The following is a 17,046-nucleotide window of genomic DNA, read 5'->3' as shown; positions in this document are numbered from 1 at the left end:
GGCCAATTTTTTTTATTTTATAGTTAGGATTTTCGAATTGATTAGTTCAAAGTTGGATATATATCAATTTTGCTGTACCTGGTTTTTTGGAACGGAACTCTCCAGACCTTGGCTAAAGATATCCGAATAAAAAAATCCAAAAACCTGTTAATTAGTTAGAAATTAGGGTATTAATCATTAAAAATAACCCTTTGGGGACGTAAAAAATGTTTAAAGAGAGAAATACACTTGTTGCTTTTTTCAAGGAATTGATAGAAAAAGAGCGTAAAATGAAAATATTAAAAAAAAAACAACAACTTAGTTTTTACTTGGAAACTCGTTTTTATGTTTTAATCTTTAAATATACCACTTTGAGGACGTATGAAGGCGCATGAGCAAAGAATTACCACATTTGAGGATTTTTTTCAAGAAATTGTACCAACAAAAGGCTTAAAATGTCCATATTTGTTCCTAAAAGTTTAGAAACCGTGTTTTTAATTGGAAATTCTAAATGTAATAATAAAATATGGAACTTTTTGACATAGAAAGGTATTTCAGCATAAGAATGCACTTGAAGTTTTTCTCGAGGAATTAGATCTAAAAAGGACTGAAAATGAGCTGTTTTGCAATTTAGTGTTTTAAACATTTAATATAGCACATTGAATACTTATGAAGTTGTTTCAGGAAAGGAATACCGTTGAAGTTTTTTCGAAGAAAAAAAGGACTAAAAATAAGCATATCTTAATAAAGTGCAAACACCTGTTATTAGTTATAAATTCGCGTTTCATCATTAAAAATAGTACATTGGGGACATAAAAGATGTTTAAACAGAGAAATACAGCATTTGTTTTTTTTTATCGTGGAATTTCCAGAAAAAGAGCTTAAAAATATTTTCTTTTTAAATCCAAAAACTTTTTTTAGTTGTAAACTCGAGTTTATATAAATGAATTTTGCATTTTGAGGATGTACAAATGTGTTTCAGAAAAGAAATATTGCATTAAAAGCTTTTTTCGGGAAATTAGAACGAAAAAAAGGTTCAAACGACCAAATGTTAACAAAACATCTAGAAACTGTGTTTTTAATTGGAAATTTTAAATGTAATCATAAAAGATGCAACTTTCAGGACGTAGCAAGGTGTTTCAGCACTTTTCTCAAAGAATAGATCTAAAAGGACTAAAAATGAGTTATTTTTTTTGTTTTGTTTTTTAATGTTCCTTTAATTGGTTAGATGGAGTTGCACTGATAATATAAGTAAACATTATAATATTACATTTATTCCATCTTCCCTAGGAATCTTTTCGTTATTTTCGTTTCAATCATTAAAAATAGCATTTTGGGGACGTAAAACGATGTTTAAACTGAGAAATATAGTTGTGCCTTCTTCGATGAATTTGACAAAAAAAAGAGAGAGCTTAAAATGAGCATATTTTAATAATATATATATAAACTTTGTTTTTACTTCGAAACTCGTGTTTCCATAATTAAATTTCACACTTTGAGGATGTTTCAAGGTGTATGAGAAAAGAAATATTGCATTTATACTTTTCTTTGAGGAATTAGAATGAAATAAGGCTTATAATGCTCTAAAAATCTACAAATTGTGTTTTCAATGGTAAATTCGTTTTTGTATCATAAAATATTGTAATTTTAGGACACATAAAGGTGCTTGAACTAAAAAACATATTTGCAACTTTTTTTTGAGGAATTAAACCGAAACAGGTGTAAAAATGAGGATATTTTTTTCATAAAATCCAAAATACCTTGTTTTTATTTGTATTTTACGTTAGAAATTCGCATTTTAATCATAAATCCCAATTATTATTTTTATATTCCATGATGACTTAGATGGCTATAGGTTTCTTTAAAAAATTATGAACTTTCTTCATTTGGACCATAAATGTTTACTACAATATTTTTTCCTTCATGGAGTAAAGCCTCTATGATGTCAAATGGATCATATGCAATACATTTACAATAAAGTATTCTCGTTTGTATGCCAGATAATTAACTAATCATAGTCCATGCCCCTATGTCATTAGTCTATGGTGAATAAATTCTTTTAGGTCGCATTTGGTACAGCCTTCAAAACATATAAAATTTACAAAATCTATTTTTTGATCCTGAAGACAAAAAATATCTTCGTTTCTCCATGTTCAGGGTCCAGGAGGAATTACAGAATCTAAAAAAAAGAGACTGTCAACTAGACCGGCTCGCTTTTTTTTAGGTCAAGTCGAGGGGCGTTATTTACGACAAAGGGGATTATATTGAATAATAAGAATAAAAATTTATTCAGATTTCATTTGGCATTGTTTTTTTAAATCGATAATTAGTTTAGGAAAATATCTATCCAAAAAAAACGTATTGGTTATTAAATATAGGTCCCAACCTGTATATATATATATATTTATAAATATATCCAATGTGTGTCAGCAAATCGATGAAATAAAAATTAGCCAAATCCAATGCCTCACGGAGCTGTTATAAAATTTTTTTAATAATGTAATTAATGATTTACATCTTCAACTTTCATTACTCAAAATGTATATCTTCTGCCTCAACCGTGGCCTCAATTCTGCCCAGAATACACTGCAGACTCTCACTATATAGTAGTCCTCATAGCAACCCTTGCTTCTCAACAACAGCTTTAAAGGTGTTGACAGACGAGTTGGGGGTTGGCTCAAGCAATGTTATAAGAGACTCAAAATTAATAAGGAAATCGAAGGGGAGCCTTAAAGTTTCCAGAATTACAGTTAGAGTTCAATCTTATGAAAAGTTTCAGTGTGGTAGAAATGAGTTATTTGTTTCTTATGTACATGAAAGGCACTGAAGGAATCAAATCAATGAAAGATTTATTATAGAGTAGTAGACGAAATGTAGTATACTTTGGAAGAAACAGTCTCTAGAGTTTTAATTAAATACTTGTTAATTGTTGTTGATAACTCTGTTTCTGCTCCTCAATAGATATTTTTTTTTATCATTGTTTCTCTATATATTAACTGTTAAGTTCTTGTGGGAGTGTGCAATGATTCCATAAAAGACCTGGAGCGAATAATTTATTTTTGAGTAAATTCACAAAGTTAAAAGTCACCAATCTTCATGTTTAAAGGTACAATGAATTGTAGATCCTTAAAAGAGATCCTTCGAGTGAAGGACACAAAAACTCTTCCAAAAGATGATATTTCTGAACGCAAAGCTTAAGACAAGTGTTGGGTTATAATATCAAAATGTCATGAAAATATATGAATTTTCAGGAAGGATAGGAGGATGACATCCATATCTCCAGATAGTTTGTTAAACTTATCCTAACAAATCATCCTTATGTTTATTAAACATTCTTTGCTTTATCATTCATTTATTCCTCTTGTACCTCTTCCTGTAATTTAAATATCACAGGTTTAAAAACGTTTTATTTTATCCTGGCTAAAATATTATTCACTTAACATAATACAAAATAAATTTTTACTTCACTAAGTGTGAGGGAGGTGATTGATTATGAAATAGTTCTAAAATATTTTTTAATTATAATATAAGACTTGTGAGAGAAAAGAAAATACAATTCTTTAAGAGTTTGATAGCATCAAGGTAGTGGAAAATATAGCTGTGTCGGTTAGTGTCAGCATTCTGATTGGCTGAGCTGAGTGACGTCCCATATTCACTCAAAAATTAAAACAATAATATTAATATAACAACGTGAATTGAGAATTTTGTGAGTGAAAAATAATTCCATAAAGCTTAACCTAAGTAGCTCTGCGTTGGGGCTTGAATATGTGGAGATAGATATTCTCCTGGAGACCTATGTTCAACATCCAAACCGACAACTTACTCAAAGGCCGCCGTATAATAGTTAATATTCCGGATTTTAAAATTGGCTCCCTTCTATAATATTATTACGTATTTAGTGACGTAAAAACTAACTTAATAAGATATATAAACAGGAATCAGGTAAAATTTTGATTTCTTTGGAAGAGAATGATTGCAGTCCCTCCAGACAAGCCACTTGATAGCCAAAATGAATATAAAAGAGAGGGATACTGAAAGATTGAAGAAAGAATAGATAATGGGATAGGTAAAGTTGATAATAATGTAAAAAAAAAACGCGTCAAGGAGAAGGGGGGAAAATACATATGGTATCATTGTTTAAAATACTGATGTGATTATCCTCTAATGAAAGTATTTATTACCAAAATGTTTAATGAAGATATACCACGTATAATTGACTTATACGATTCTTATCCGTTACAGTAGATTTGAAAACGTCACACTACATGAAATTGTAATTCATTATTAACCTTATTCTCAAAATAATAGCTAATGAAACGACAAAGTAGAGTATTTCGAAATATATTTGAAGCTCCAAGTTTAAAAAGAAGGCTTTAATTAAATATATTCTACATAATAAAAAATATACCATCATACATTTATATTAAATATACAAAATTAAACAATTGGAATCATAAAACTCATAACAATAATTTATATATACAAAATATTGAAATAATAGATTGATCCAAATAATATTTTCTTGTTCTGACACCGGAATCCAGTTAAATATATCATAACTTTAGGGTACAAAACACAAACGAGACGGGGAGTTTAATCAAAATTCATGTGGAAGTTGCTATATACAATTGTGCACAGGATAGATATATCTCTACCGATGAGATCTAACTAATTATTAATAATAAAGTAAATGTCAAAATCATAAAATTAGACAATAAATATATTAATAAAAAAATGTTAGAAATAAATCCATCTTAAAGATTTAGAGCAAAAGCTAATTATGTAGTAATGTCTGGCGATATTACTCCGTATTAAAAGCATCAAAAAAAGATATTTCCCCCGTTATTTATGATTATACAACAACATACTATTATCATAAAGGTTATACACAATTGCTAATTATAATGCTACACCCAATGTAACTACCCCCTTTGTTGTGACCATTTAAGCAGTTGTTTTTGCCTTTTAAGAGTCTTCTAAAAACCATTTCTTGGAGCCTATCAACCATAGCTAAGCCTTAAGTGATAAAAAAAAGTAATATTCATTGACAATGTAATATTGGAAAACCTAATTATCATATCCAAGTCTTTAAGTGAAGAAACTAATCTCAGACAAACTAGTTGCGAACCATCCAAAGCTACTACCTCCGTTATTGTGACTATTTAGCAGTTGTTTTTTCTATTTAATGAGTTGTGTATCATAATTCTTGATATGTTTAGCTAAAATAGAATCATATTTTAGGGTTAGATTTAAAAAAAATTGAATACTTACTGTTAGATAGTACAAAATTCAGAGTTCCATTTCGAAATTAGTAAATATTTTATACTTTTTACTGAAAACTTGATCGTCATTTGGTGTGGATGACTCAAAACATTTTTATATGTATTTCTATAAATGACATCAGTACCAACATCCTCCATTAATTTAATGATGGTTCATTGGGAAGGGATAGGTTTACCTGTGTATTTCTCCATAATTTTTTTTTAACGTAGATGATTAGCAATGGATAAGGTTAAATTACATACAATAAGCATCTTTGTGAGATCAGAGTTAAAGTTTGACTTGATGTATTCATCATTAACTTGATTTTTTAGATGAATATCCATGCTCTTCATATAAGATGAGGATAATGAGTGGCGTGTAATTCTAGACAGGGGACTAAAGGGACATTTGTATCTACAAATTCAACAAACCATCTGTTTCTCATCCGGTAAGTATTTTCCAAATTCCTGGGCCTCCATTTTCCGAAATCCAAACAGAAGGCGACGTTATTTTAGGTATTTTTTTCAGTTTTCTATCGACTATCAGCATCTAATATTATATTAATATTGAATTATAAAGGCGGGAATGATAACGTTCTTGATTGATAGAAGAAGATGTATATTATTTAATCAATGATGCCATAAGTATTTCTTCTCTTCTCCTCGCACGCTTTTCTATTCTTATCAAAATGATCACGCTTAGAGAAAGGAAACTCATATCCAACGGTAACTTCTTACTCAAACAAAATCAAATTAAATAATAAAAAAATGAAATCCAAATTGACCCCATTTAGGAAAAAATTTACCTAGAATAGAAAAACAAAGAAAATAAAAATCTCAAGGGATTTATCCCAAAAAGTCAGGCATTACAAAAAAAATATGTTATGAATTACCTATAGGCGAGGACGAAGTTTTTAGAGCTAATTATTGTAAGAGTGGAGCTGGTTTTATTGTAATTACCTTCAGAAACCGTTAAAAAATATTATCACCAAATTTAATAGTGTTGTAGTGAAGTTTGATTTTGAAGATGGAGTTATGTGTAACGTGAGAGGTTTATAAAATCTAAGAGCTGTACAAAAACCTATTGAAGTGGTTATTAAAAAGGGCACAGAAACTTATTTACCTTATTTGAAAGAGATAATGTCAGAATATGGAGAAATCGTTACCCAAATAGAAGATATTCCTCTCTCACTGGAACCTGAGCGTGAAGAGGAAGCTAAATATTTGGAGAAATTAAGGAAAATGGTGTTAGGCAACCTTAAATTTAAAATAAAGCCAAAGAATAGGCTTCCAGCAATAATTCCGGTTATGGGCAAGAAAGTAGACCTACATTCTGAAATACACAATGTTTTAAGTGCTTGAAATGTGATCATACAAAGTCAAAGTGCCCACCTCTTAACAAAACAAAATATGCTGAATTTGAAACCTATTTTCGCACGGAACGGGGTCTACAATTGCGCATAAAAGAAAAGAAAGAAAACAGAAGAGGGTGTTCTTCATGAAGAATGAGAAAACGATGAGGCCAAAATATTTGCGATGCCTATACCTGGAAAGATTATAGGAGAAAATGAGGTCGAAATAATCATCGTAGATTAGTAAACTACTAATGGAACAGATAATAATACAATGCCAAGGAAATTGAAAAACTAAAGGACGGTCATGAAATAGAGGGTTGGAAAATGGTACTTAGGAAAATAACAAATTCCACCCTAAAAGCTAAGAAAATTACAAGTCCAGAAGAAGAAATTAAAAAAAGGTGAAGGGAGAATAGTCTTCATACGTTGGAGGAAACGAATGCTTAACTTTGAAAACAAAAAAATTAACCTAGTGATCTCAATTTTCAGTTCAAATTTTATCATAATCCATTATTTATATCAATAGCAATTTGTAAATATTTTTTTTTATTTATGTGTAATTTTCATATAGTTTTTTTATATTGCCATGTCCCTATATTTACTTCTCAGCCCTCTAGTTTTTAGAGCTTTTATTGATATCATATGTCAACGATCAAAGGTTCATAGTATTTAAAAGTTATAATGGGTATTCAATTGAAAATTATTACTGCTAACGTAAATTCATTTTTTGACATTAAAAAACGTATGAGTGTGATGGACCATTTCATGACATATGATCTGGATTTTCTATTGTTTTTGTGACACTAGGCTAGCTAAAATGTATTTGAACTATTTTTTTTCAAAACGACTATGATATAATCAGGCTCCAGCAAAAAGAAATACGGGAAATTATCCTTCAAGAGGAGTTTTGATTGCAATTAAAAATAAATTTAATTCCAAAATAATAGGAACGGATAGAGAAGGGAAATACGTTATCATGACCTTAAATCTTGGTGTAAAAATAAAAAGAATTATATCAATGTATGTACCTAACAATGAAGATCCGCAATTTTTGAATCACTCGATTCAAAACACATGTCAGATGGAAATAGGGAAAATGAGGGATTTATTGGTCGGGAGATATGAATTTTGTCATGGATCAGAGGAGAGATACAGCGAGTTATGTGAAGGAAAATAATAGAAAATCTGCAAATAAAATCAAGGAAATAATATAAAAAAGAGGTGTGATAGATTCTGCAGCAAGACTTACGAAGGTTCTTAACATACATTTTTTAATTAACAATAGGAATGGAGTAGTCAAAAGCTCTAGAATAGACTACATATTTTTATCACCACATTTTGGCTTCGAATATTAATCTGTGTAAGATAATACCACCGAAACAATCGTACCATAAACTCGATTTGGTTACCATTAATTATCCACCAAAGCACGTGAAGAAGACATGGAAGCTCCCTATTAGAAAATGAACAAACAGATGCAAAGTCTCGGGAAATCATTATGGATATATCATCAAAACTACAATTTAAAATAGTCAAAACGGCTTCTCATGCCCTTAAATTAATTTTAGACTACACTAGGAGAGAATACATTAAACTAAGAGTTAGTAAAAGTGAAGAAAGGAAGAGGAAGAAACTAGAACTAGAGGAGCTGAATAGAGGTGTACATAATACTACTCTTAGCGAAAACCTGAGCAATTTACTTTATACGTCCAGTAGATGCTGTTTGTTCCGAACTGACCTTAATAATATTACAAAAGAGCATGTAATATTTGAGCTTATAATGAAACTGGGGAAAAAATCAGATGTCAAAGACGGGTATTAACTTGTTGATCGATGAAAATGGTAAAAACATTGAAAATCAGGTATATATTAACCAAGTAATAACTAATTACTAACGAGAATTATTTGAATGTAAAGCGTTAAATGATATTTGTGATCAATGTAGAAATGTAAGAGTAGATTATCCTTGTGAAAATAATACCTTCAAATGCAATATCCAAAGCCTTCCTCAATTATTTTCACCAATGACGAAAGCTTTAGAAGTAGAGACAACTGAAAGGAAGTTGGAAGATTATATAAAGCTTTACAACAAGAAGAACTTGACCTGCAGGACCAGATGGTTTCTCATTTGAATTTTATAAAAATATTGTTTTTTATGAAGTCCGTTGTTAAAACAAGTTTATAGTGAAGCACTCTCACTATATTTTTTCAATAAGCATATCACATTAGGAACGCTTACATTAATTCCAAATAACGGAAAAGACCCCCAATATGTCCAAAACCTAAGGACAATTTTAAACACCTACCATATAATATATAGTAGTGTACTTAATAAGAGAATTAGAAATGTCATTCCTCAAATAATTCACTATGCTCAAAAAGGATTTGTTGGAGGGAGATTCATGGAGGATGTAAATAGGGGAATAATATATTCAATAAAAGTGGGAAAAGAAATAATGTGACTTTTTTTTTATTTACGTGGTACAGAAGATTGATGAATGAAGAATGCACATTGTCTAAACAATTAAGAAAAATATTGAGGTTGAGAGTCACCTTCATTTGGACACATTTCGAGGTACGGGACCAAAAGAAATAATCTGGTTTTTAAAATCAGAAGGGGCTTTTTGGAACGAAGTTGCAAAAATAAGCAATTACATTTGTGCAAAAATCCTTCCCTTAATGACATGTAAGAAACTCATATTAAATAATCAACGTTTTAATCTTTTATCTGGTATGTCCACCAAGAAAAATCTTGACTTCGCTGGAGAAATTTTTAATAACGAACACAAAATGTCCTTTGTTGAGGAAATGGAACGGAAAATAATTTTAAAGACAAATTGGCCCAAGGGATTTCTTGTTCAACTTTATAAGAGGAATGCCCAACAAATTGATTCGACTTATACAAATTGATGATAACGTCAAAATTCAATACGTAAACAAATAAATAGAAAGAGGGATTCATTCAAAGAGAAGGCTCACATTTACGAGATTTTTGGGGCTATGTCTAATAATTTCTTCGAGTTTTCAGCATATTGGTTCTGATATAGGGTAATAAAAAACACAGTATCTATGGGGAATATTCATGGAAGTACTCCGGAAGATAAGGTTTGGTTCTTATGTAAACCGGTAAGGGAAACTGCAAATAATTTCTTGTCTGAATACTGTGCCACAGAAAAACACAGAGATAAAATAGTGCAAATAGTAAGCGAAAAATATATAATAATTTTAAGAAGTAGCCATTTTGCTTCTCTTTATATTGGCCCATACCCAAACAAAATCAACTATTTTATTTCAAACGTTTTTATGGTTTTTTATAAATTTAAATGAGCGAAAACCCCCTTACCGCTTGACATGCTAAAATATATAGAAAACATCGGTTTGATTTGTTAACTTTGGAGGTGTTTTAACATGTTTTTTTTTTTTGTATCAATGTTTATGTTGTATTTACAGAAATTTAGTTAATTAGAATAAAGTTGTACTTCTGTACAATAAAAGAAAAAAAGTGGTGGATGATATAACTCTCTTCAATGTAATGGTTTCGTCAAGGGATCTCAATTATTAAGGCGAGATCCAATGAACAAGTATTTTACTCGGTGGATCTCATCTCCATTAATGGAAAGATCGTTCATTGAGTAGGTACCTCTTCATATCAATGTGAGTTGTGACTAGTGACTTCTGATCTCGTTAATAATTGTCCTTTTACATAAATTCTTTCAGATCTTCCACATAATTAAGATATACTTCTACATATAAGAATTAAGAAGTTCCATAAAGCGGCAGAATAATCGACTGAGATATCTAGTGAGGAGTAGAGAGAGTTCTCATCCTCCACCAAAAGCTCCTTCTTTGAAATTATTGAAAGTCAACTCTACTTCGTCTTCTACTCTGAGAAAGATATTCCATTAATAAGAGTCTTTCAGTTTCCTAGATGTATTAACGCAGAAATCACTCATCCCTATCACATTTATATATTTTAAGTACAAAATATGTGTACTACAAAATATATAACAAACAATTAAACTTCTGTAGACTTATGTCGAAATATCTGAATGTCATTAAAATTTCCCAATTTATTGAGTCGGGAATCCTTCTCTAAACAGCCAAATTGCTTGTCACTATATTGGAATATTACTCAGATTGCAAAGATCTAGGATTTCATCAGGAATAAATAAAATACTAAATGTTTTCTATGCTACATAATTATAAGTTGTTTTACTAAAAATAATTGTTAAAATGTAACAATATAATAATACGATTGCTTTATTATTGATAGAAAAAATAATAAAGTGTCAATGATATTCTTCAAAATTTACATTCCATATTTTTGAGTTCTCTGTTATTTTATTTTTTTTATCTTAGTAATTAATTCTGTTTTATTTTGGATATGCAAATGCTATTTTGTTATTATGATTGTTGTCAGGCGAGTAGAAATTTCAAAATCTTTCCTATTATTAGTCTGTATTAGCAATAAAATAATATAAATATAATATAAAAGTGGAAAAACTATAGAAAATTTGATTTCCCCGAGTATTATTCAAATTTTTACTATAATTAAATATATATTTCTTTCTGGAGCGAGAAGTAAAAATCACAAGGCAACAGAAACTTATTCAATGCATCATCTTAAGTACTGTTAGTAAGATAAACTGTATAACACATAATTAACAAATTGAGATCTAATTGTAATTTTTTTTTTCCCATGAGCGTTTTATGTTAAGAAAAAATAATATCAACTATTTTTAATTTATAATTGATTTCTTCGATATAATGACTGTTTTTTTATTATTATAAAACTATAAGTAATATTAAGATAATGGTATATATCCCCTATCCCAAGAAAATTGAAAAAATATTTACAAATGATTAGATGCAATTTTTCACCCTTACAACTGCAAGGTTACTATTAGTAATAGTGGTCTACCATATTATTTTCATAAAAGGAAATAAATATTTACCTTTTTTTTTTTTTTTAATACCCACAAGGCTATATTATGAAAATAAAATGCAATTTCCCCTTTATATAGTGCCAGGCCCTGTTTGCAAGTAGAAAATCATAGATTTTTATAATTTTAGAGCAAAATACAAGTACGTGCTGGCGTTTTCCACACATAAGTGACGTCATTAAAATGGGATACTTACTTTTGTCAAATTATAAAAGTCATGAACTACACACCTATTTAATACAATACCTTGGATAGAATGAAGTCCATAAAAATACAAACAACAAAACGGAGAAAAAAATCGCAAATTGCAGTGGGAAGGAACGTATCTACCTTTTAAAACTTTTTTTTATGATTCATAATGAATTTATTCTCAAACCAATGAGCTTTAAATTAATAATCCCACAAAAAAAACTGAATAAATTAATTTAAGTTAGTAATACATAATAAAACGCAAGTTAATATTCATTAATTATTTAATTGAAATTTGAATATATATTCTAATTTTATTTCAAAACAATTATTAGTTTTAAAAAATGTATCAAACTCTGATATTTATTTATATATATTAACATTTTGTTTATATCTTGATTAACTTGAAAAAATCAATAATTATTTAAAAACTTTTGTATATTGAATGGCAGTAAGAATAACATTAGTAAATAAATCTTTGATTATAACGTTAAATTTATTATAAATATGACAATGTAGTATGGAAAACTAAATCTAAATTGAGTTATATTCTATAAATAGCCACGAATTATATCTAAAATGTTGAAAAAAAAAAAAAAAAAATTAAGTCAGACCAGCAAACTTTAATAATAAACATATTTAGATTTTGAACTTTTGAAAACAATTATGCAGCCTTGAAAATAAAAAATATATACAAAAATCCTTTGATATAATAATATTACGAGAAAAACTTAACTTAATAAAAATATAGCCATCAATTTCATTTCTATCCAGTCTTAATATTTAGTTGATATTTTTATATAATTTTAAAATAGTTAGAAAAATAATAATGCGTATGAATTTTTCTACAAAATTAACAACCTATTCTAACGACTAGTAATATAGGTAAAATATATATGAGCTTTCTCATAATTAAATAAATCTGAGAGGGTTTAATTGCATTAAAATATAGTTATTTTTACTAAATATGATAGTACCCTCCCCATGATTGTTAGCTATAATTACAATATAATCAGTAACTTTCGCTTAAAAAATAGTGAACAGTTAATAAAAAAAGTAAAATCTTTCACTATAATCAATAAATAGCAAACAAATATAATTTAATGAACACGTTAAAATTGAATTGTGAAAACTTATGACTGTTAATAGAACATGGATTATAATATATATTGGCAGTATCATTGCGGTAAAAATAAATCAGAAGATAGAAGGTGTTAGACTGGTTCATATTTGCTAAGTCTTTTTTTTAAATCTTCATTTTGTCGCAAACATTTTTCAAGTTTTTGTTGTAAATTCTGTAAAATTTAAAGATAAAAATATGTTAACTGTATTTATGTACGCATGAGCTTACTGCATTTTCACTTTCTAAAAATTTGGTCTGAAATGATATTTGGGCTTCCCTTTCTCTTCGAGAATCTCTTGATCGTTTTGCAGCTAGATTGTTTTTTCTCTTTTTTTCCAATAGTTAGCATCCTGAGGGAAAAAAATTGTAATAAAAGAGAATATGATTTATTACTATAAAAAGTTACTATCAAATATAGGTTTATAATAGAAACTGTACTAAACAAGCAAAACTAGGACACTTATGATTTTATTAGCTTATTATCAATAAAATAAAACATATAGTCATCAAAGAGTAATTATTATTTAGCTTATAAATATCTTTTAATTTAGCTAACAAAGAATAGCTACTTAACCATGTCTCCACTTTTTTTTTTCTACGGAAAAGTGAGAGAAGTGAGAAGTATGATATTCGGTGGTTCGTATATCGATGGTATTGGAACTACCGATTGTCAACGATCAGATCGTAACAAAGACAATGAAACGGTCAAGGGCATTGAGCATCTACCCATGATCATTTTATGAAAATCATCTTATTACAAATTATTTATTACATTAATTGGGTATTAAGCAAGAAAAATTATTTGTTTATTTTAAAATTAAATACATTTTCTTTATAAGCTTATCATTTTTTTAAATTTCTGATGTGTCATTTAAGTTCATTATTTTTATATTATTATGTTATGTAAACATGATCTTTTTTTAATATATGGTAGTGGAGTGTATATATTTATTATAATATGAATACTTATGATACATTTTAGATCTAGTATACATAGTATTGGATCGGTCTAAAAAAACTAAAAACTTAAAATACTGCGGTCCTATCATTCCGGTATTAATAACACTTTTCAGTCCTAAAACCGGTCCTTATCAGTATTTTATGGCTTAAAATGACGTAACTACTAGCTGCATCATTTCAGTAGGGATATTTTATCATAACCTTTTTCAAGGTGACATGATAGGTGAAGTTTGAAGTATGTTAGACTTGAACTTATTATTAATTATTTACTTTGTTTTTATGTTCTTCAATCCTAACTAAGAGTGAAGAAAAAAAAACCACAGCTAGGACCGTAGGACCGTCTAATTGGTCTTTAGAACCGTTGAATGGTAAAATAAATCAGACCCATAGTAGAAAATAAATGAAAGGGAGGGGGAGTCTGATTAGTAAATCAGTCCTAAGACCGATCCAACACTAAGTATATATAATTCAATACAATAAATTTGTTGTCAAATAAATAAACGGGTGAGGACATATACTGAGTTTAAAATACTTAGAATAAGTAATCTAATTTTTTATATTCATAATAAGTATTAGTTATATTTTTATAAGATGTGTTAAATAATGTGTTTATAAAATTTTAAATCTTCCAAAATTTATCTACATTTAGATAAAGAAACGCCAAAGATCAACTTCCAAAGCAAAACAGTATTCTACAATATCAAGTGAAAATGAAGCTATCATTCAAGTAGAGCAAGGAGAATTAAATTCTTTCTTCAGTTTTACTATATGTTAGAACTGTCTTTAGTATCCATTGAAATCGAGATCACTATTACTATTAAGAAAGATATGTTGTTCTGTGTGATAAGAAATTCAAGGAAGCTCTAACCTTATCCAATACATTATAAAAGAAAAAAAAATATTCGACACTACTAATAAATTTTATCCATCAAAAAGGGGAGGAAGAGTTGCAATTAAACACTGAACTGCAACTTGTGATATGCCCAGCTTGTATATTTGAAAGATTTTTCCTCTTCTAGTCAAAAGAAAAAAAATTAAAGACTAAAATACTCGACCAAATTGATATATTTCAATTTACGGTACTTTTTCTATGGGTGTGTAAATATAACTTTGTAATAACCTCATCATGAATAACAGAGTCAATGCATTGTGGAGGAATAATCATCACACTTTTGTTTATTATTACATATATTATTTTGTTCAATTGAAAATATTATGAGTATAACTTAATGGGATTTATTAAAATTTATTTAAAAGTGGTCCAATAAAAAAATCCTGTTTTAAGTACATTTCTATAAATTAAGTTTTATTTATATAAGCTTGAGCCTCTTAAGATCAAATATGAAATAGACAAATTTTGAAATTCAAGCCTTGAATTTGAATGAAAATGAAGTAATAAGAGTTTCAGTACAATTAAATACCTTATTTACTTCAACACAGATATGAATATAACTTTTTGATTCCTATATCGTGATTATCTCTTCATTATTTTTACCATAATTAAATATTCGTATTTTCATCTTTAATCTCAGTGATAAGGTTCTTATACTAGATACTTTTTGACACAATTTATGTATTTATGTACATATGGTTCATAGCATTAATGTTACTTTGAGTGTATCTTGAATAATAATAAATACAATTTGCTTCATCCATGTGAAGACTCTATCAGAAATAAAATAATAATGAAAATGTGATTTTCATTTTTTTAATAAGAAAAAGAGTCCTACTTTTCATCCATTTGCTTAGGAATAATCGCAAGAGTCTAATATTGTCGTTCTTTTTTTCAACAATAGAAGAGACTCACAAATCGAAGTCATAATTATTAGTGACTTAGAAGTAAGGATTGAAGTGACTATGTGTAACTGTCCGTAAGGATTGTATATCACTAATTCAGCCTTATATAACGAATAGCAGCACTACCCCCCTCTTCACTACCAAATTCTGACTATTGTTTTGTCATAAGGGTAAAAAGATAAAAAAAAAAAAATGTTTCTGCATTCTAAGCTAAGTTATGTTGTTAATTGTTGATGCCCGTTGGCTAACCGTTGGACAGTAATGTTTTTTGTTGACCTTTTTTTTTTACAGTCTCTTGAAGCATTACGACTGTTGACACCTAATATATAATTGAATAAGCACTTAAATAGTACTATGTAAAAAATTGAAACTTTTTTGTGTCTGCGCTTTAATGGTTATTAAATATTTGCATTATGTCAACAAAAAAAACAAAAAAAAACCCGGAAATATTACTTTTAAGGTGATTCGAATTTTTGTTTTTGAGAAATATTTAAAAACATATAATAAATATCTTATATCTTAAGTTTATTCTAAAAAAAACCAGGGTAAATACCTTTATTAAAAAAAAATAATGATGAAGTAACGAGATGTTTTGAAATTATTTATTGAAATATATTTTGATAGTTACCCATAATTATAATTACTTTTTTGATTTTTAATTATCCGAAGTAACATGTAAATCTTTGAATAAAGAATGGGTGTCTATGAATTTAACGGAGAAAAAAAGTGAAATACTACTGGAGCGAAGGACTTGAAAAAAAGTTATTTATTCTACACATACGATTATATTAATTTAATTTTACTTAAATAAGCCCAACATGACCCAATGTTAGAAAAATTGATATTTTGGGATACCTAATTAAGGTAGGAAAAAAATTACTATATATCCTGAAACTGTATTATTTACAGTATTGAATGAGCCTAAATAAAAAAAAAAAAATTACCTCATATTTTTTTTTTCTTTGAGTTTAAGAAAGTTAAATTTGGGTGATTTTTTCACTTTATTATTTTTACAGCTGTTATTGTCCCACAAAACTTACTATCAATTATATAACTTTAATGATACTTATACAGTTTCATAGTCAATAGTATGGGCTTCATTTGAGTATTTAGTTAAAAGTTGTATCATTTTTGCAAGTAAAGAGTTATGAACAGAAAACTAAAATACACTCATTTGACCCCACTCTACCAACATATAAGTAGGACATCAAATTTTGTTAAGGTGAGTGAACAGTTCTAAAATTGAAGAGTATAGTTTAATTTTATTTGTAAGAACTCTACATATTACAATCGTAAAAATAATCAGTTATATTTTTTCTAATGACGATGTTCAGGGAATTTAAGCTGTTTTTTTTTGTAGGAGAGAAAATACCACGTAAAGACAAATATAGCACAGAACATTTTCCTTTTAAAAAAAGGTTTATTGTTGATGTTAAAAG

General features: G+C 28.3%; 1 protein-coding gene and 1 long non-coding RNA gene across 10 annotated transcripts in view; one reads left to right on the top strand and one right to left on the bottom strand.

Moving 5' to 3' along the window:
* Positions 1 to 1,172: 1,172 nt before the first annotated feature.
* Positions 1,173 to 10,840, top strand: LOC121127100 (uncharacterized). 2 transcript variants are annotated; one of them, XR_011782728.1, is made up of 4 exons: positions 1,173 to 7,816; positions 7,881 to 9,281; positions 9,341 to 10,249; positions 10,313 to 10,840. It is a non-coding gene; the product is annotated as an uncharacterized lncRNA (long non-coding RNA). The 2 variants fall into 2 exon arrangements; XR_005867526.2 differs by having other exon boundaries at positions 1,173 to 9,281.
* A 1,170-nt stretch (positions 10,841 to 12,010) lies between these two features.
* LOC121127193 (uncharacterized) overlaps positions 12,011 to 17,046 on the bottom strand; it is a 101,935-nt gene continuing 96,899 nt past the window's right edge. For 6 of the 8 annotated variants that reach the window (XR_011782719.1, XR_011782725.1, XR_011782726.1 and 3 more), the window contains 2 exons: positions 13,079 to 13,200; positions 12,011 to 13,022 (listed from right to left, as the gene is read on the bottom strand). The gene's annotated coding sequence lies outside the window, so the exon portion shown is untranslated. Of the gene's footprint in view, positions 13,023 to 13,078; positions 13,201 to 17,046 lie in introns of those variants that run through there. The other 2 variants (XR_011782720.1, XR_011782723.1) reach the window with 2 other exon arrangements.

This window comes from Lepeophtheirus salmonis, chromosome 12 (assembly GCF_016086655.4).
Source record: "Lepeophtheirus salmonis chromosome 12, UVic_Lsal_1.4, whole genome shotgun sequence".
Lineage (NCBI taxonomy): Eukaryota > Metazoa > Arthropoda > Copepoda > Siphonostomatoida > Caligidae > Lepeophtheirus > Lepeophtheirus salmonis.
This window is presented reverse-complemented; position numbering and strand designations above follow the sequence as displayed.